Genomic DNA, 22,423 nt, shown 5'->3' with positions numbered 1-22,423 from the left:
GCTCAAAGCCTTGGCCAATAAAGTATTTTCAGGCTTTAAAGTTCAATGAGCCATAGGATCGAAAGGCTACAGTTCCTGCTCCAACTGATATTAATAGCAGAATTCCTGTAGAGTTCCCTGGAAAGACTGCACATTCAGTTTTTGAATTTAGAAGGACTGTGCACGTCACCTGATAAATCTCTCAGCACTTGAAGCTGGTTTGGATGTTTCTGCCTGTAGTTGACTCCTGTAAATCATTCAGTCAGGTGGCCTATTTATTTGTGATGTGAGAAGAGGGGACCCACAGATGATCATAGCATGCATGTTTATGGCAGATCTGTTTGTGAACTATACATCAATAAGCTGGCTGTGGTAACATTTGTACTGTATTTTAGCAATGTCAGACTGCTAGAGTATCTCTGGTGCACAAGTGGTTTCTTAAAGAACCCTTTCCAAATCACAGTGGACCAGTACTTGACAAAGTTCGAGTCCAGGGGCATCTTCATGAACAACAGTTTTATTCTGCATATATAAGCTTTTGTGTACAGGCACAGTTCTTCAGACACATAATATGGTACGCAGCTTCTATCACATAACTGTGACCTTTCAATGAATCCTAGTCCACAAGAGCCACCCCTATGTCGATTACAGAGGACTACGAATCTGATTCCTCTCTCAAATCTCTTTAAATAACTGAAGGACTGCATAAAAATGCATTGTGGTGTTGACTGTTATCCCATTGTCAAAAAACTCATTGTTTGTTCACTTGTGATTTGATTTGGAAGGCCACTGGATATTCTCAACAGAGATTGGGAATCAACTCAGAATGATATTAGATCAGATTTCCGGGATGAATCAGCCTTTCTACTCAGACTGCTGATGAAGCGGAATCCTGATATGTAGGAATTCTGTTTAATAGTTTTGAAAGAAATTCTCAATTTTTAAAATTCTTATTCTGTCCCAGTGCCAGCAGCAGCTGTGAACATTAAGGAAGAATATTTAAATGTAATGATAACGGTATGCTTCCAGAACCCTCAGTTTAGGGATCATGGGGAAATCATCCTTGTGCAAGACACGGGTACTGGGAGATATTTTTTTCCCCAGGTCCCTGGGAACATAATAATTGGGAAAGTGTACCCTGGTAACAATATCTCATCACATAATTCTGAAATGTTATACATTTTAAATATCACATCAGTGGTCACAGATGCATGTTAAAATATATCAGTGTGTTTTATCCTGTGCATTATCTAAGGCAGGGGTAGTCAACCTGTGGTCCTCCAGATGTTCATGGACTACAATTCCCATGAGCCCCCTGCCAGCAAACGCTGGCAGGGGACTCATGGGAATTGTAGTCCATGAACATCTGGAGGACCACAGGTTGACTACCCTTGATCTAAGGAGCTCAGAACTACAAACATGTTTCATCCTTCCTCATTTCACTCTCAACCCTATGAAGGTAATGTAAGCTGAGAGTAAATGACTGGAGGTTACCCAGCAAGCTTCATGGGAGCACAGGAATTTGAACCAAGTCTTCCATACTCTAAGCTTACACTCTAGCTGCCATACCACTCTGCCTCCCATGCTGCGTTAGAGAGCTTTACTGATGAGTGTGCTATTCCCTGAGCCTCAATAATTTTTTTCTCGGATATCTGTTTATTTGGTGTACACTGGCAAACCTACTGTGACTGAGGTCTTGGGAGGATTGGTGGGGTGTCAACACCTGCAGGCTGGATGCTGGTAAAAAGCTGGGGTGGGTGTAGGTTTGGCATCTGTGCCCAAAAATGAGACTTACATTAGGTTGGCTGGAATCCATGTTTATTACCATTATAGCCATGCTACAGTCAGCAACATGGGTACTCTGTCCCTGGGCAGTAAACTATACTCTATAACCACCCTTTCTCCAGTTCAGTCCAACACTACCTAATGCTGCCACACTGCTTAAGAGCCCATCCCATTAGCCAGGCATGCCCTCTTTGTTTGTGCCCACATCCCTGATCTTTGGCCCCAATCACACCTTCGCCCTAACAGGAGACCCTCTCACTTAGGGCTGCTGCATGTGCAAACCACCGGCCATCACAATTCCTGGGTGCACCCTGATGATAGGCAGCCCCATTTCCTGCATCTCTGCCCCCCTGTATCAATGACCTGGCCTAGCTGAGGTCCATGGTTCCTCCATGTGCTGCCCCAGTGCCACACCTACTTAAGAACATATGAAGTCTCCTGCTGGATGAGACCAATGCTATATCTAGTCCAGCATTCAGTTTCACAGAGTGACTAACTAGTTGCTCTGGAGCACCAACACACTGGGCATAGTGGCAAAGGTTACTCCTAGCATTTGGTTCTAAATATAGACAACCTAAGAAAACCACAGGGTTAATTTTTCTCTACCCTCCATTTAATGTGGACCTTGGGGTGGGAAGAATGATCTGAAAAAAACCCAGTGCATTTTCTATAGACTCCTCTTCATTTCTTTTCCTTTTTTGACTTCAGTGGAAAATCCTGTGGTGGAAGATTGTTAAACAAATTCTAAATAATAAAGAGAGATCATATTCAAACTGATACAAGCCTGGGAGAATCTAATTATCTTTATTAGATATTGCCTGACCTTACAGATCTGAGCTGTCACTTCTGTTGGGCTTGAATGAACTGATCTTTCTTTCTCTGTATCCTTTCACTGTGGCATTATTCAATATTGAGGAATTGTGTATGTATTTGGGCGTCTCCACTATTTATTCTTTATTGTTAACATTCCCCTACATTAGCATGTGGCATTCCCATTGTTCTGCTTGTTTCCTTTTTATTCATTTCATTCCACAACCCAGCCATTTTTTCCTCATTGACATCAGTAGAATTATGTGAATGTAAATCTTGGTACTGTGGGCTTAACTGCTTTGTGAATTGGCATACATAGATATATTAATATGTGTTGAGAATCAGATTAACTGCCAGAGGCCACCAGAACGCAGCTGTGTGTATGAACTGATGCTTATTTTTAATTTTATCCTGAATGACTTGTATGTGCTCTGCCTTGTTTTTTCAGTTGCAGCAGGATGACCGCTATAAGCAGAATCCAGCCAGCACAAATATAAATTAACAAAATCGAATGTGCTTCTGATATGTGCAGCATACTTCCCCGTTATTTATTTTTATATTTACTCATCTTTATGATTTTAAATGATTTATACCCTGTCCCTTTGCCATTGCATATGAGTCGGCTTCCAACAATAATTAAAAATGTTAATGTGCAGAATAATGGACCCCGAAGTAATCTGATTACTGAACCCAGCATAAATCAATATAGCATCAAAGATGTTTTAATAATAAAAACAGTAATGACTAAGAAGATTTAAAATAAATAGACCCAAGTGAATGAGCCCATATGGCCAATAATGCATGCTATGAAGCTTGAGTTCTGGAAAGTCTCATTGAAGACATTGTCTACTGGCTCTGTTTATGTTGTAACTTATATTTCCAGGGTTACAGCAATGGGCCCTCTGATGTTTGAAGTGCTGCACTAGGGTGCTAAAATCAACATTGTTTATACACCTAGCAGTTGTAGTATTGCTGCCAAATTTCGATACTAGCATCTAAGCTTATTACTTTTATTTAAAAATTTCCTCTGATGACCTTCAAAGCCTTTCATATGTTTTCTGCTTTTACAATTCCTGTATTGTTGCTTGACATTCCAATCTTTGCATAGTAGGATGGTTCAGGTTTCCATAAGGCAGCAGCTTCTTGCTTAACACACTGCAAACAATATTGGTAGAGAACACTGATAGACTTTTGCCACTGCAGTACAGTAGTATAGAATGCTGATTTTCAGCTGGTCCAGAAATGCTAGGTTGGTTTGCTTTGTATCCCCCCTCCCAAAATAAGGAACAAAATTAATTTTTGGATGATTCAAGACATGGGTTTCCATAAGGGGTGGCATTATATAAATCACTATGCATCTATGATTAGATGCATAGGCCTTTCAATGGAGAAGTTTTGCTTTAAAAGAATTAGCTGCCATTGCAGGCCCTTTAAAACGTGGAGAAAGGTGATTGGCTGCCTGGCTTGATTGACAGGCAGAGGAGAGTCGCTTGTAAAGCGCATTGCTCTCTTCTGCCATTTCAAGCAGACATGTGTTGTGCTAAGAAGCGCGATAAGGCAGCAGACAAAGCAAGAGAGCCAGAATGTGAGGAATGGCCAGAGGCGCATTATTTTTTAGCATTACGGCATTTTGCTGCTGTAACGCTATTTTTTTAATGTGCGAAATTGCCTCAAATTTTAATTACTCTCTGTGTTAAGTAGTGTTTCCTTTTTTCTGTCCTGAACCTATTGCCCATCAGCTTCATTGGATGCACTCAGGCTCTAGAATTTTGGGAGAGGGAAAAATTATTTTTGTCAATTCTTTCTACACCATGTATAATTTTATAAACCTCTATCATTTCCCCTTAGTTGTCTCTTTTTTAAACTGAAATGTCCCAAACTCTTTAGCCTCTTTTCATAAAGAAATCATCTTGGTTGCCCTCCACAGCACTCTTTCCAGTTTAGCAATATCATTTTGGAGATATAGTATGCAGAATTGTACACAGTATTCCAAATGCAGCCCCACCACAGATCTAAACAAGGGAAGTATAATATTTATTTATTTATTTATTCATTTTATTCTCAATCCCTTTTCTAATAATCCCTTTCATTAATTGACACTTTAATTGAGCTATCCACTACAACCTCAAGTCCCCTTTCAGTTTCAGCAAGTTCAGACTGTACTTGAAGTTGGGATTTTCCCCCAGTATGCATCTCTTAACATTTATCCGTACTGAACTTTATTTGCAACATTGCCATCCACTTTCCCAGTTTGTGGAGGCCCTTGAGCTCTTCACAATGATTCTTGGTTTTCACCAATCTGAATAGTTTTGTGTCATCTGCAAACTTGCCACTATACTACTCAGCCCTAGTTCCATATAATTTATGAATAAATTAAGTAGTTCCAGCCACAATACCAATCCTTGTAGGACCCCACTGCTTACTTCCCACCATTGTGAGAACTGTTCAGTGATTCTGACTCTTTGCTTCCCATCGTTTTAACCCATAAGAGAACCCATCCTCATATTTCATGACTGCTAAGTTTACTTAGTAGTCTTTAGTGAGGTACCTTGTTAAAAGCTTTTTGAAAGTCCAGATATAAAATATATACTGGGTCACCATTGTCTACATCAGACTTTCTCAACCAGGGTTTCATGAATGGATAGGAGTTATTGTTTATATATTATTTTAATTTGTTAAACATTTATTGGATGATCTGACGGTGATGTAGACCTGACCCTTCTCCCAAAATGGCCAATGATGGGCCTGGAGGGTGTGGGAAGGGGAGTGGCCCAGGGGCATATACACAATGATGCTTCCCACCCATATTCTGCACAATCACACCACTTCTGGGGTTTCTCGAAGCCTAAATAATGTTTTAAGGGTTTCTCAATGGTAAAAAAGTTGAGAAAGGTTGGTCTACATGCTTGTTCACCTTCTCAAAGAAGTTCAAAAGGTTAGTGAGGCAGGATTTCCCTTTGGAGAAGCCATACTGACATCCCCTCAGAACCATTTGTCTCTCTACATGACTAACAATTCTTTCTTTGATTACAGTTTCTTTTAATTTGCCTGGGACAGACTTAAGTTGACTGGACAGTAATTTCCTGGTTGCCTTCCGAGTCCCTTTTAAAAAATTGGTGTCACGTTGCTGCTCTCCAGTCTTCTGGTATAGCAACTGAATTTAGTGATAGGTTACATATATGGAATAGTAGATGGACGATCGCATGAATGAGTACCTTAAGAACACTTGGGTGTGTCAACAGGACCTGTTTTTTATTTCCCCGTTAGTTCTGGAATTTTATCTTGAATCACCTCAATTTGGGTCAGTTCTCCAGACTTTCCTGAAAGCAGGGGCTGTGGCATGTGTACAACCCCCACACTTTCCACAGTGAACAGAGCAGCAAAAAAGTCATTGAGCTTCACTGCCACCTCCCTATCTTCCTTTAGCAATCCCTTTACTCCTTTTTCATCTAAAGGCCCCACTGCTTCTCTGGTGGTTTCCTGCTCCAAGTATATTTAAAATTTGTTAATTGTTGGTCCTGATGATTTAATCAGCCCACTCCTCAAAAATCGCTTTTTGCATAGCTAATTATTGACTTACATTTCTTTTGCCAGAGCCTGTGGTCCTTCCTGTTCAAGTCCGCATCTTACATGTTTTAAATGAAGCGTTTTTACTTCCTTGACTTGCATTGTTAGCCATGCAGGCCTTATTTTAGACCTCAAAGTGTAATTCCTAACCGATGGATATATTCTGTTTGGGCTTGCAAGCATCCTCTAGGGATTTACTTCGCTTGCGTTTCCCTTTCAGCTTCCTTTTAACTATTCCCCTCTTTTTTGTAAGGTTCCCTCTTTTCAAATCAAATGATACAGTTTTGGATATTAGGGGCAACTTTCAATTGACCTGAATGCTGAACTTAATATCATAGTGGTCACTGTTCCCAATTGGTGTAACAACATCTACATCTCTCACCAGGTATTTATACCCATACAGAACCAAGTCTACGATCACTACCCCGCTGGTTGGCTCTGTTCCATTGCACAGTTATTTATGATGTCTAGGAATTTCAACTTGTATATTCCAATGATTTACCGCAGGCAGGATATGCAAATCACACCCATTCTGCAGACACTCCATTGGTTACCATCCTATTACTGAGTTCAATTTAAGGTTCTGGTTATAACCTGCAATTCCCTGAATGGCCTTGAAACCACACATCTGAAGGACTGCCCCTCCTGCTTATATTCTGCTGCAACAGTTTTGTTAATTCGAGCAAATCCTTCTAACGGTGCCAGCCTACAAATGGGTAAGATCAGCAACTGCTTGTTCAGTTGTATTCTCAGTGGTGATTCCTAGTTTGTGGAATGACTTGCCTAAAGTGGTCAGGAAGGCTTCCATACTTCTTTGGTAGCCTGAACATCCCAGGAGGAGGTTATAATATAACTTTTATGATGGAATACTCCTTTGCAATGACTACTGTAGATATTAGCTGCTTTTATTACATAGTCTTTACCTTGTAATCAATTTTCTATATAGTTTATAGTTTACCAGCCTTAGATAGCTTATTGTTCACATTATTTCCTAATTCTGTAATCCTAGTCCTATTATATTGTTAACTGGTTCTCATGTGCTGTCTGGTTGCATTTTTTATATCCTGTAATCCATCTTGAGTCTCAGCAAGCAAAGAGGACTGCAAATAAATAAATAAAGTGCTCTACAGCTATTTATCACCCAGGTTGATTATATGACTTCATTCATTAGAATTTTGATTACTAGTTAACAACAAAATGATATTCTGTAGCTTTTAAAGATAATGTGCCCTTTATGCTATTCTGATCAAGTGGACCATGTTGCCTAGTAGTAACATTTGTGTTCTTTTTCTAACCATATTCCATTGAGGTGTTCTGAACGGACATCTGTGGATAACACATGACTATGTACAAAAGCATTGTATATGCATTCATAGAATGTAGTTCACAGAAAGTCACAGAGAATCACTGGGAAGAAACACAACAAAACATTTAGGGCAAAGCAAAGTATAAATGTATAATCTAGAATATTGTCCATATTTGTTGAACAGAATAGGGTGGCAAAACTTGTACTGAAAAGGCAGTCAGAAGAAGTGGCACCAGTTCAGAACAGAGCTATAGAAGAAGAATCTGAACTGTACCTAAGGTGAAGAGAACTGACAATAGACACAAGTAAAGTGAATATAACTCTGAATGAAGGTTAAGCAAGTGCTATTAAACTGTGAAACTTAGAACCTGAGATTTGCGGCTGCCGGGTGCTTCGAGCCTCCGACGCGTCAGGCCGCCATGTCCCGCGTGCCGGTGGCCTGCCGACTCGCCGGCCGCAAGAAAAATTCTAGCGCCCACTGTATTGTGAGTACAGCGGGCTTGATTACTAGTGTAACAATATAACAGTATAAACAATATAAACAATACAACAGTGCAACAATGCAAACAGGTGAAATTCTCAGGGGGGCAGGGGGGAGCAGGGGCCCTTCAATCACTGTTGATTACAGTGATTACAGATGAAAAGAGGCTATGTCTATTTTTCAGGACATCATCAAGCCTATTCAAAATTGGACTAGTGTTGGATCTCCAGAAGCCTATTGCCTACTATGGCCAGTGTGGAAATTTTTCCTAAGACTTTTGCAGATCATTCTCCTTTGGAAATCATATTGCAATATCTAAACAGACAAAGAAGATGGAGGATGAATTATTGTATTTTAGACAAGGCATACATTTTGGGGAAATGTCAAGAAGAATTGAAATAATTATTTGGATTGAATAATACCCCAGGGCATTTCTCAAAGTACAGTCAGGGAAACAAGTAAGGTAGGGGAAGACTGATAAATTACAATGTAACTTTGAAAAAAGAAAAGATGCAAAATATTTTACTACAGCTACACAAAGCAGAAGATCATCATTAAAAAACTCCAACAAAAAGCACTACTAAGAAAAAGTAATATCTTGAAAACAGAGAGATATTAAAAACTGAGGAAGTGAGAAAGAAACTTATTTTTCTGAAACATTTTTTTAGCATGCTAATAAATGTGATAGGACTAAGGAACAAGGCAAACAGAAAAATTATAACTGCCTTGAAGATTGATAATACAGAATATACAAATGAGAAGGACATTTAATGCTGTTTTGTCAGTTTTTATAGGATGCCAATTCAAGATGAGACAGCTATACACAAGTATTTGGCAAGCTTAATGCTAGAGAAGTTCACACAGGAACAACAGAAAGTACTAAATCAGAAAGTGACAGTGCAAGGAATTAGTCGTGACATTGTACTTCTTAAGAATGGGAAGGCACTGGCTCCTGATGGCCTAACTCTGGATTTTTATATGAAGAGGCTCCAGATAGCCACAATTGTACTCCACCACGTGATGAGCGAGATTATTGAACAGCCTGGTAGAATTTATGCAAAGTCTTGGGAACAGTCTTATTTGACACAAATTCACAAAGAAGAAACTGACTCATCTAAACAGATTTATCTTCTGATTACATTTTTTGCTAAAAGTATGGCAGAAAGGTTGGAAAAATACATACCTAAAATTATCCATGAGGATAAAACAGGTTTCATTCCAAAAAGATACATAAAAGACAATGTCTGCTATGTTTTGAATGCACTGGGATTTGCTAAGACATTTGGACATAACTTAACATTTCTTTTTTAGATACTGAGAAGGCTTTTGACAGTGTGAAAGCTAGATAGTGGTCTGCTTCTTCTCGCAGTGGATCCAAGTGGTGTAGCTGGTGATGGACCTGAGGCTGTGACTTTCACTATCTGTGGTGTGTTTGTATTTTTACCTGAGAGTAACTAAATACACATACACCAAGTGCAAGTTAGTAGCGCTCCTGGAGAAGAAGGTACAGAAGCAAGAAGAATGCCTGTCCATGCTTTATTTTAAAAAGGAGGGTGAAGAGTTCTTTGAAAGAACTCATGGAGCACTTTTTGGAGAACAATTGGGAGAGGTGGGAAAGGTCTCTCACTAATTAGAGGAGAACCCAATACAAGAGGACAGTGGGTGGAAGAACATTACCCAGATAGATTGAAAAATAAAAAGATATTCTGCCTTTGTTACACTCAGAAATCATTTCCAGGATCTGCCTGTAGATAGTGACTCTGGAAAACAAGAACTATTCCTCCAACTCAGAGGTTTCAGAGGTCCCTGTGGATGAGAGGACTACCTCTTCTGCTTCCCACTGTGTTAGGACTAGGAGACAGGTGCTGGTAATTGGGGATTCCCTGTTGAGAGGAACAGAAGCCAAAGTATGTCAGCCAGACTTGTTATTTCAAGAGGTATGCTGTCTACCTGGTATGAGAATCAAGGTTGTCATGGAAAGGGTGGAAAGATTTGTAAAGCCCAAGGACAGATATCCCTTCCTGCTCATTCAAGTGGCAACAAATGATACTGCCCAGTGTAGTGTGGAGCATATGAGATTACATGGCCTTGGAGAAAAAAGTGAAGGACTTGGGAGCACAGGTTGTGTTTTCATCTGTTCTTCCTGTTGATGGCTGAGGCTTAGGAAAAGAAAGAAAAATAATGCAGAAATGACTAGTTTCTTTAAATGAAACCAAATCTTCGGGGCCCGATGAATTGCATCCAAGGGTAATAAAAGAATTTGCAGATGTAATTTTTGAGTCTCTGTTCATTATTTTTTACAATTCATGGAGAACAGGTGAAGTGCCAGAATATTGGAGGTAGGCAAATATTTTCCCAATCTTCAAGAAGTGGGGAAAAAGGAGGATCTGGGTAACTACCGACCTATCAGCTTGACATCTAAAGCTGGCCAAATTTTTGGACAAATCATCCAGCAGTCGGTCCTTGAGCAGCTAGAGTGGATGGTTGTAATTATTAAGAATCAGCATGGCTTTCTTAAGAATAAGTCATGTCAGACTAACCTTATCTCTTTTTTTGAGAAAGTTACTGCCTTGCTAGATCATGGTAATGTTGTGAACATTGTTTACCTTGATTTCAGTAATATTTTGATAAGGTTTCCTATGATATTCTTATTGGCAATTTGATAAAATGCTGTATGGATCCTATTACTGCTTGGTGGGTCAAGAACTGGTTGACAGATTTCACCCAAAGGGTGCTTGTTAACTGTTTATCATCTTGGAGTGATGAGTGGAGTACCCCAGGGATCTGTTCTGGGCCCTGTGTTGTTCAACATATTCATAAATTATTTGGATGAAGGAATAAAGGGGGTGCTTACTAAATTTTCAGATAATACTAACTGAGAGGCGTAGCAAACACACCAGAAGACAGAATCAGGATACAGGCTGATCTTGACAGGCTGGAAAACAGGGCTAAAATGAATACAATTAATTTTAATAGTGGAAAATGTAAAGTTCTGCATCTAGGTAGAAAAAATCAAATGCATCGCAATAGAATGGGCAAGACTTGTCTTGGCAGCAGTATGTGTGAAAAGGATCTGGAAGTCTTAGTAGACCATACACTGATCATGAGTCAACTGTAGCTACAATGGAAAATGGGGTTTGGGGCTGTATTAAAAGTATAGTGTCCAGATCACATGAGGTGATGTTACCACTTTACTCTGCTCTGGTTAGACCTCACTTAGAGTATTGTGTACAGTTTTGGGCACCACAACTGAAGAAAGATGTAGAGAAACTGGAGAGTGTCCAGAGGAGGATTACAAAGGTGGTGAGGGGTTTGGAAACCAAGTTGTATAAGGAAAGGTTGAGGGACCTTGGTCTATTTAGCCTTGAGAGAACGCAGCTATGAGGTGATAAGATAACCTTCTTCAACTACTTGTGGGGCTGTCATATAGAAGATGGAGCAGAGTTGTTTTCTGTTGCCCCAGAGGGTCGGATCAGAACCAGTGGGTTTAAATTAATTCAAAAGAATTTTTGTCTAAACATCCAGAAGAAGTTCATGACAGAACAGTTCCTCCATGGAACAGGCTTCATCGGGAAGTGGTAAGTTCTCCTCCTTTGGAAGTTTTTAAGCAGAGGCTAGATAGTCATCTCACAAAAATGTTTATTTTATGAACTTAGGCAGATTGTGAGTGGGTGGGCAGGAAGAGATGTGCCAGTTTTTGTCTATTGTGGCCCTTCCTTGTATATGCAGGAAATTGCTAATTGCTGCTGTAGGTAAATGAATTTCCTCCAGGCCAGGCTGGATTCTGGAGATTTTTGGTGGCGGGATCATTTGGGCAAGAAATTGGGGTCACCATGGGTGGGCAGGAGTTGTGAGTTCCTGCATTGTTCAGGGGGTTGGACTAGATGACCCTGGTTCCCTTATAACTCTATGATTCTATGAATGTTTCCAGGCTTAAAATCAGATGGTAAAAAAAGAGTTCAAAGTTTGAAACTATGCAGACAATGTGGTGCTAACCATGGCGGAGCCCAAAACATCAGTTCCAAAGCTAATGAATTGTTTGGAGGAATTCGATAACTTTTTTGCTGAACAGCATTCCTTGTCAAACCAGGTTATAGTTGTGTAAACTGGCAAGGAAATAGGATTGGCTAGAGAACCAAAATTATTAATTAGTTGGGAGTAAGCAGATATGGGCTCTTCATGGGAACTAGTGGCAGACAAAGCTGCTCTAAGCCTTAATATGGTTTTCGATTCAAGGTTAAATACCTCAGAGTTTATATAGAGTTTATATAGATAAAGACTTGAAACTATCAAAATAATTACAAGGGAGTCTGGCAGAAAATTCAGAAGGATCTTTTAAATTGGGCTAAACTAAATTTTTCCTGGTCTGCCAGGATAGCAATAATTAAAATGGATGTTTTGCTCAGATTGAACTTTCTGTTCCAAACACTGCCAATTGAGTTAAAGAGATAAAAATTTGTCAGAGTGGCAGAGACAGTTGAAAAATCTTATGTGGAGCTATAGACGAGCCAGGCTTGGCTTTAAAATCTTGTAGAATGATCAAAGAAGGGGGGCATGAATGTTCCTAACCTTAAACATTACTGCAGCAGGACTTGTTTGGATCTCTGATTGAATGAGAGAGCCACAAGGGAGACTCTTAAAGATAGCAAAATCAGTCTTTGGCAGGATTGCATAATCTACTCTGGCCAAGCAAGAATAAACAAATGCAACACAAACATCACCCAAGAGGTAGATTTTTAACAATCTGGCTAAAATATAGGGCCAGTCTAAGCCCTAAAATATCTCCCTTAAAAGCTCCGATGCCTTTTTTGATGAGCAGGTGCGGAAGAAGGTAGACTTTATAAAATATCAAGACTTGATGAATATATGTGAATCGATAAGAGGCTGGCAGGAGTGGCGGCAAGAAGGTAGATTGGTTTACCCATACACAATTTGTGTCAAGGATGAAAGAGGACTTAAAAACTTATGACAGAAAACTAAGAGACTTGACCAAGTTTGAAACAGAAGTAATGTTGCAGAAACACCACTTATTAGGAAGAGTGTATAAATATTTGTTAAAGTTGGACACAGAAGCAGAGCAGGTGAATTTCCTCCAGGTGAACTTGCATGGTGAGTTGGATGTAGAACTTTGAGGAAAAGGTAACGATGTATGACAATGACTTTGGTCTAAAAATGTGAAACTAACAAAATGTCAATTATTGAGGGAACATTGGTACAAGATGTTTTATAGTTGGTAATTAACCCCTAAAGATGTTAGCAAAATGTCTGGTCAATTTGATGGATGGTGCCGGAGATGCAAGGAGAGTATTGGTTCATTGGTGGTGGTTGTGTGTGAGGTTTAAAAGCTATTGGATAAAAATCCATGATAACCTTAAGAGAATATGCTGTTAGGTATTTTCCCTGATAATTTGCCTGTGTTTGCCAGGAATTATTCTTCTGCACAATAATGGCTGCCAGACCCCTGATTGCCACAAAACAGAAACAACAAGAATTACCTAATATTGACATTTGGTTGGAGAAAGTAAGAGAGTACACTGCTTGCTGAACAGAAGACCACCTGAAGAATTTTATGAGCACAGGGATCTTAAAATTTGCTGAAACAAAGTTTGATTAGATGCTAAATTTGTTTCTTTTTTCTTTTTAAGACAATAGATTGAAGAGAGATTCCTACCTCTTGTTCAGTTGTGAACAATGAGAAGGAATTCAGTCTGTCAAGATAAGCAGCAAAATTCAAACACCTACCAGTTTCTTTCAATGATTCAGGGTTTCTTTACTAGTACATTCTTGCAAGAAGTCTGATATATTACATTTTTCCATGCAAAATGTTTTTAAATATTGGACAAATATTTGTTATTATTTACTCTTGGCACTGCCCATTTTGGGTTCTTGAAATGTACTATACTAGATATCTGTCCAAGCATCAGTAGCATGCCTTGATTTAAATAAAGGCCTTCCATTTATGTATGGCAAGTTAATATCTCTTTGGAGAGCATAATTGGATACTTTCAACAGAAATGTAAGATGCCTACAAAAATGATACGGCAAACAGTGTTGCAATTTGCTGGCAATACCTGTGCTGCTGGTAATCTTTTGATGCTGAATTGATTTCAGGCAGCTCTGCTCCCCCCCCCCCTTCATCTAAAATTGTAAGCTGTGACTTCTTTGGGTAATACATTGCAGTGTTTTACAATATCAGGAAATTGTGTTTGAAAGGACACATTTTGTCTCAAGGTATCTGTTCTAAAAAGACACCCACTTAGTTGATGGAATATGTTTTTGCCTTATGGCTGGGGAAGTTTCTAATGAATATGCTACATTAATCTTTTGTCTGATACAAAAGGTTTGTATAGTCACTGATGATAATAAGGTTATGATTAGTTAGCACAATGATGTCAGAAACACTAAGGCACTAAGGCTCTGTGCAGTACTGTGTATTCCTAAGCCTGGGCTGGGCAGTTTTGGTATAAATTTAGTTCAGAAGGAAAGCAGATAATTAGAATGTTCCTTAGCTATAATCAAAGGAGCAGGAAGCAGTCAGTCACCAACGGTAGATATTTTAAAGTTACAGAACCACTACAGAATGGGAAATTATCTGGAAGCTCTACTTTTGCGGTGTTACTTGATTCTGAGGTCAAAGGATATTTTTTGCCCTATGTCTTTATTAAAATGTAATTGTGAAAATGAACACATTTTCATGGTTATAGCATAGAATCACCCACTGTTACAACATTAGGAAATGGGAAGGGATCGTCACATGCACATGTTCTCTGGTTTCCTTCTGGGGGAAATTCATGTGGCCCAGAAAAAACTAGATTGTGATCAAGCTCTAAATCAGGGGTAGTCAAACTGTGGCCCTCCAGATGTCCATGGACTACAATTCCCAGGAGCCCCTGCCAGCAAATGCTGGCAGGGGCTCCTGGGAATTGTAGTCCATGGACATCTGGAGGGCCGCAGTCTGACTACCCCTGCTCTAAATACTCATGGCCCTGTTAATGGGGTAGTTGAGCAGTACAGACTTTAAAATATCCCAATAATGAGGATAACAGGAAGTACCCAAAGGCTTCGTGCCAGATCTGTCCACTGAAGAAGGAATACATTTAATCAGTGATGTTATTTATTTATATATTTATTTTAAACATTTATTAGTACCTTTCTTCTTTCTGGAGATCAATGGGGCTTACAATATGAATGAAATACCTAAGGCATTTAAAAAAACGAAGATTTTTTTTGAAATCACAATTTAAGACTGCCAGTGAAATTAAGTAAATTATGTCCTAAGTAAAACTGTCTTCATGAAGATCAAAAGTACACACCTCAGTATAGAGATTATGCCATAATATGAAGGATGCACCATAATGGAAGTTATACCATTGAAAAGGCCTTCTCTCATGTACCTTACCATATAAGCTTCTTCGATTAATGAGACAGTCAGGAGAGCCCCTCCCTGTGCTCTTAATTCCCGGGCAAGAACATCTGAGAGAATATGGTACTTCAGGTACCCAATCTAAAACCATGTAGGGCTTAAAGATCAAAACTAGGGGTGGACACAAACCTGGAAAATGCAATTTGGTTGGGTGTGTGGTTCATACCGTGCCTGGTGTGTGAACCACAAATAATAACACACTTTTAAAAGCCAAGTGAACTAGTTCATTTTTTGAGGTTCATTCAATGGTAGAATGTTCCCCAGCGTGCTAGAGACACTAAACTCACAGGAGTTCTCCAGCTCATGGTCCTTTACATGCCCTCCACGTTTGGTGAGGATTGACATTACAGAGTCCAAGTTATGCCCACTCAGAAGGCACACCCAGGAAAGTGCTTTCTGGGAAAAAGACAACTGATAGATGGTGATTTTGACAGGCGCAGGTTCAGGAGTGTATAGGATGGATCCTGTGCAAGCTAGAGATACTAAACTTTCAGGGGATCTTTGACTGACTCTCTTTATCTTGTCTTCCAAGTTCAATAAGGATTGAGTTATGCCCCTCCCAAAGGTGCCCCATTGTTTCCAATGGAGAGGAAAAATAGCAAAAAAGCTAGGGCAATAGAAGCCCAGCAGAACAGAATCAGTCCCAGAAAATCTATTCAGTACAAGCTGAGGGATGGGGGCATTTTTCAAGGCCAGCATAAGCAGGACCATATTCATAGCAAAACCAGTGCCCGTGTGCCAGTACAAACCCAGCTAGCACTCCCAAGATGTGAACCTGGCTTTTCAAGGTGAGTATAACCCCATCAAGTGAGATCTCATGTTCCTACCCTTACTACTAAACCAGAGAACTTCTGTCTTATCAGGATTAAGTTGCAGTTTGTTTACTCTGATCAAGCCCATTATTAAGTCCCAAACTTCAGAATATCAACAGCATCCTTTGATTTAGGTAGGAAAGAAAGGAAGATATAGGTAGGTTACGTGGTAAAGGAAGAAAGAGCTGGGTGGCATCTGTACTTCGGGGATACTGCAGCTCAAATGTTGTGATGACTTCTTCCACCAGCTGTGCATAAATATTAAACAGCAAGATGGATAAAATCAAACCCTGCAAGGAACCCCTCAGCACCAATTTCTGAGATTGTTCAAGCAAACCAACTATTTCAAACTATAAAAATGCAAAAATTGTGATTTCAGTTTCTTGATTTAATGTAGCTCCTAATCCTTAACATGCCCGCGGCGCCACGGGCGCCGCGGACTAAATAATTTGCTAAGGCCTGGGGGGGATGAGTTAGGGCGGGTTTTGTCCGTGATGAGGAAGGGTCCCGATTGGCCCCTTCCTCTGGACTGACAATCGCAGGGCCAATCGGCAGGCGCAAAGCACCTGCCGATTGGCCTCTGCGATTGCCGCCACGCCAGCCAGGGAGCAGCCACCAGCCGCGCGCAGCGCGTCTGGCAGCGGCTCCCTTGCTGCCGCCTCGCCGCCACTCTGACGTGTCGGAGCCGCCCGCAACACCACTAGCGCCCGTTGTATCCAAGGTACAACAGGCTATATTACTAGTAGAATGATAATTTAAACACAGTGAATATTAAACAATAGTTAATTTCATCATTTCCAAAACAATACGGTGTCATATTCAAATGTTTGCCATCCCAAGTGAGAAAACAATCAAGTAGAAGCCAAGATCCTAAGTTGAAATTTTTATTTTCTTATCCTTGTATATGTTCTTCACATAGTTCTCAAACTCCTTAAATGTCTCCTCTTTCAGCATATTTCACACTTCTTTGGGCTAGGGATGTGCATGCATGATTTTTGCAATTTCTAAGTGAGCTCAGACTGAAGCCCTGTGTGTCACAGTGAACACAGATGCATCCTGCATGTAGATCTCTTTGTAAGAAAGAGTCAGTGTGTGTTCACTTTACAAAAGAAAGAGGGCACTAATATCTGGATAAATATGATCTTTAGATCACATGTTAGCTGTACATACATTGACTGTAACACACTGAATGCACATACAAAGAGAAATCAAGTATACACTCTACTTTGCTTATGCTTGTGTTCACTGTAACGTTTGAAAGAGAAGTCAGAGAAATTCAGAAGAGAATGAACCTGATGGGGACCATTTCTAATCAGCAAATTTACACTATACACAGGAATAGGCTGTCTGTGTATCAATCCTTGCAGTTCATAAACTTAAATTGTTTGTTTTCTACCAAATGTTCATTCATTGTGTCAGCCATCCAAGGCTCTGTGCTTTCTCTGCCTTCCTTACATGGGATACCCACCTGCCAACTTGGACTGCTCTTGCCTGCCTTTAGATTTCTGTGCAAGCCTCATGGGATTCCAGCTTTATCCTAATATCCTCTCTATAACTCTTGCCAGGCATTTTTATTGTTGTCACTTTGCCTGCCTATCTTGGGGTGCCAAGACAACTTACAAAAAGCAGTGGGGAGCAGAAAGCAGGGGTTATTAACCAACATGAAATGGTTCGTTTCATGAACCAACTTCCTGGTTTGTATCTGTTCATGATTCAATTTATGGTTTGGCTATATAACGAACCACAAAAGTGTGGCTCCTGCCCATGCCTAGGCAGGAAGAACTGCAGTAAGGATTCATACAGGAATTCAGAGATTTGAGTGTTCTTCCAGCAGTATGGGAAGATGCATTGTGAAGGCTTCTGCACAGCTAGGGAAACTTGAAGCTTATCTCAGGCACCCCTGTGAAGGAAGAAGAGAAGAGAGAAGAGCTGGTTTTTTGCACCCTGCTTTTTACTACCTGAAGGAGTCTCAAAGCAGCTTACAACTGCTTGCCTTTCCTCACCCCAAGCAGACACCCTGCATGGTACATGAAACTAAATAGTTCTGAGAGACTGTATCTGGCCCAAGGTCACCCAGCTGGCTGCATGTGGAGAAATGCAGATGGGAATCAAAACCAGCTCTCTAGATTAGAGGCCACCACTCTTAACCACTGCTCCCAGCTGGTGTAGGAATTGGTTTAACTATATTATCAAGTGTCTGATCAGCAACATTATTACTAATCCTACCATTGAGGGCAGCCTGAACTTGGCAGCCTCTCCTATCTACCTTTGATTTATACAGGGCCTGCCTGGCTCCAAACTCAGTCGGCATTCTACTGCTGACTTTGTTTATCCACACCTGCACTCTGACTCTGTTAGAGAGGTGCCCAGCTCCATCACCTTCCCTAAACATGCCATAAAACAACGAAATTGATGCTGCCCAGCACCCAATGCAATTCTGTTCAATCCACCCAGTCATAGGACAATTAATGGTCTGTTTAGAATCTCCCTTCATAATTGCATAATAGGGTGCTTGCCAAATTCTCCCTACCTATTATGAATGATTCTATCCTATTTCAGCCAACCTAGTTAAGGCATAACCAGTCAACAGTCTAGGCCTATTTACCCCTGCCTTCCCATGAAGCAGGTGAAAAAGAGAACCCCAATCTAGGGACCACCCCCCAAATTCCTGCTCAGCCCCAAAGTAACTGGTTACTCCCTTAAGGCTCCTATGGAGAGAGAGTGGCTACAGCATGTAGAAAATGCCTGCAGCAAAAATGCAGAGAGCTTTTTATACTCTCCAATTGCCAGTCTTCTGTAGGCAAGGCAATTGGTCCCCTGGCCAATCTTTGTCTTGGAGTTTATTTAATTTAGAAGGGACTGTAACAATTGTGTCATTGTCCTGAATGGTCATGTGCAGGATTCATCTCAAAAGGAACTGTAATCAATTTTTGACCACCTCAGGACCTCTGCCACACTTCATAAGAAATGAGAGTATCTATCGGTGCCTATGATATACATACCTGCCAAGTAATAATGTTTTCCAAATTATATAGATACTAGTAAGCAAGCCCGCTGCAGGGAAATGCAGCGGGCGCTAGGACTCACCGGCGGCGGGCTGGTCGGCGTCGTCGTCGGTGGCGGCGGCGGCAGCAGGCTTTTGTAGGCAGCAGGCAGGCAGGCTCCCTCGGGCGGCGGGCTGACGCGGCGAGAGGCGTTTTGCTGCGCGCGGCTCGCAGTTGCTCAGGCTGGGAATCGGAGGGACCAATCGGCAGGCGCTTCGCACCTGCTGATTGGTCCCTCCGATTGTCTGTCGTGAGGAAGGGTCCAACCCGGACCCTTCCTCATCACGGACAAAGCCCACCTCAAGGGGGCTTAACGAATTATTTAGTCCGTGGCGCCCGTGGCGCCACGGGCTGTTTAAAGATATATATATATTAGATTAGTGTTTAATTTACAAAGCTATAATGGAAACATTGTTACTGTCAGGGCTTCTTTGTACCTAAGAAGTTTGTAAGTGGATGGGCAGAAAGGATTGTTTCTGTGCTTGGCTCTTGTTGCCCTTTCTTGAATGCCCAGGAAAATGCCAATCACCACTTTGGGGTCAGGAGGTAAATTTCCTCCAGGCCAGACTGGTCAGGGATTCTGGGATTTTTTGGGGGGAAAGAGGCATTATCTGGGCATGAATTTGGGGTCACTGTGGGTGGGCAGGTAGTTGTGGATTTCCTGCAAAGGGGGAGGGGGAGTTGGACTACATGACCCTGGAGGACACTTCAACTCTATGATTAAATGATTCTACGACATTCAACTCAATATAGCATATCAAAAGACTAGACTTCAATAATGTGGAAAATATGTTACTGGATGTTATGAACTGTTTCATTCACAGATCACAGTGACTCACTTTTGTAGCCATGCCACAGTATGAAATGTGACTCATTTCACCTGCTCAAAAATGATAACACATCCATTACAATTTCTGAAACCCAGGAGATTCAGTTGAACTATGATAAAGCTATGAAAATCTGCTTAATTTCTTTTTGACACATTAATTTATTACATCTTAATACTTTTTGCAGATGTTAGAGTTTCCATTCTTAGCTCCAGACTTCCCAAAATTTCTTGAAACAACTGGGGATGGGAATTGTGGAAAGGAAAGCAATCAGTCAGCACAGGAAATTCCTTCTTCCTTCATGCCTGAAGTCAGGCATTTGCATCAGTAGGGAGGCTGTATAAGCATGAGCCCCTGGTACAATAGGGAGTAAGAGGAGGAGGAGGAGGAGGAGAGAATTTTCTACACATGGAATCCTTTCTGTCCGTTCCTGTCCTCTCTCAGCCATCACTTTCTCCCAACTTCTTGTCATCCATTTTTGCCTTTCCATATTGCTAATAAATTCAACCCGCTGATATGGTATTGCCTGACTTTGGAAGATTTGGTAGAGAATCAGCACCTCTTCCTTTCTTTTCTTTTTCCAAACAGCAGCTTCTCTCACTTACCTGCATGCAAATTTTGGAATTTGGTGGTCATGGACATATCTTGTTTCAGGGAAGCAAATTCTTGGTTCCTAAACAACATTTAAGCTATGTGCCAAGATATGACTGGCAATGCAAGATCAAGGCATTGGATTGAATTGAATGATTTTGTGTGGACCCAATTGTTATGTTATGCGGGAGAGGAAAAAATGCTATCCAACTTTCCGACTCAAGTTCCTCACAACAACAGCACTTGCGAGGGGATATTTGTCCTAGACATTTTCCCTAGCTTTCCCCTTGCTCGATAGGGGGGTGGGGGAATAAAAGTACTTGTGAATTGTATTTTCCCCTCTATAGAACAAATAACATCCTAGAAAGGTGTTGATAGTGAAAATGACACATTAGCTGTTCAGTTTTTTAAACTATCGAAAGATGGAAAGATTTGGACTGATCTGGAAGATGGAGAGATTTGGCAGCATTTGGAAGGCTCTTCTAAGGGTATAAGTTAAGTAGGGGGTGTAACTCTGCTTAAAATGGCAATGCCAGTCGTGCTGCTCTCTTGTAATGGTAATTTGGCCCTTTTGGTGCAGTTTAGGTATTGACAGAAGGGGAACTGGCGGTCTTTGTAAGGGGAGAGGGTAGGATTTAAAAAGAATCCTGTAATACCTAGCATAGATTATTTCAATTCATAGAGGAAATGATGATCAAAGGCTACTGACCAAGAGTTTTAAGTGGATTCTACAAATCGAGAAGCAGTATATCTCTGAGTGCAAGGCATGGTTGTGAACCAAGCAAAGGCTAAAGAGGCCTGGGGTGCAAGGGGGGACTTCTGCGTCCTGCCCCAGGCCTTGAACGTTCTGAGCCAGTCCATAGATATAAATTTTTCAGTTCCCTTCCTTTTCTGGGTAAGCAGCAGACAGGTAACAACCCTACATCTACCTGCTCTATGTACTAGTTATAGTCCATTTTTATGTCTCATGGATATAAAAGTTCAAATAAGTTTTTCTTCAAATGTATTGTTTTGTGTTTGCACAACATGTATGACAATCGTTACTAAACTATTTTGTACAACTATTAAGACTACAAACTGTTTTGCATTTCCTACTAAATATTTCTCTGTCTCTGTAGCTTAGGCATGGCTAATATGTAGTGCTTTGCCCAAGACAACTTCTAGGTGGCTAGGAAGCTGGTTTCCCCCTATCTAAAGCAGTATCTCAGTATCACAGGAAAGGCTTCATAAAATAGCCACATATTATGTCTGCTGCACTTGTAAGCTGTGTAAAATAAATAAACGTGTTATTAGAGAGAATGAAAACTCTCTGCCGGCTTTGATTACTCCACTGAATTTCAAGCCCCTTATATGTTGATAGGCTACAAACAAATATCTTGTCTTTCTAGATATGTGGATGCAAGAATTATTTCCGTCAATTTGCTTGCTTCTCAGATGAATGGCTAACTTTGCTTCCTAAAGCTCAAAGGCAATCTTAGGGCATCAGCCCAGCCAAAGTTAAATATGTATAAGTCCCACTGGTTTTAATGGCAGATATCTCAGTACATGCTAAAGTCACACATTGAAACGGGGGCTGCCAACAGGCCTGGAGAAAAATGTCCTGGCCCTTTAATAGCAGCTTAATGCAACAGGGAAATGGGAAGCTGAAACTTTTCAGGGCATGGAGACAAATAGCTAGTAAATAACATCCCATTAAATCTATAGTAAAGAGGCAGGATATTTTCCTTCAGGCCTGTGGGCAGACTTAATTGAAATGGGTGGGGATTTAGTTTGCTTAAGTTAGGCTGGTCTTGTTCCC

The 22,423-nt window shown here is 40.7% G+C and overlaps 1 protein-coding gene across 4 annotated transcripts in view; it reads left to right on the top strand.

The window, feature by feature from the left end:
* Nucleotides 1-22,423, top strand: part of CACNA2D3 (calcium voltage-gated channel auxiliary subunit alpha2delta 3) — a 774,612-nt gene that overhangs the window by 709,430 nt on the left and 42,759 nt on the right. The gene's annotated exons all lie outside the window — the stretch shown is intronic.

This window comes from Paroedura picta, chromosome 3 (assembly GCF_049243985.1).
Source record: "Paroedura picta isolate Pp20150507F chromosome 3, Ppicta_v3.0, whole genome shotgun sequence".
Lineage (NCBI taxonomy): Eukaryota > Metazoa > Chordata > Lepidosauria > Squamata > Gekkonidae > Paroedura > Paroedura picta.
Note: the sequence above shows the minus strand (reverse complement) of the source record. Positions and strands in the feature narration are given on the sequence as shown.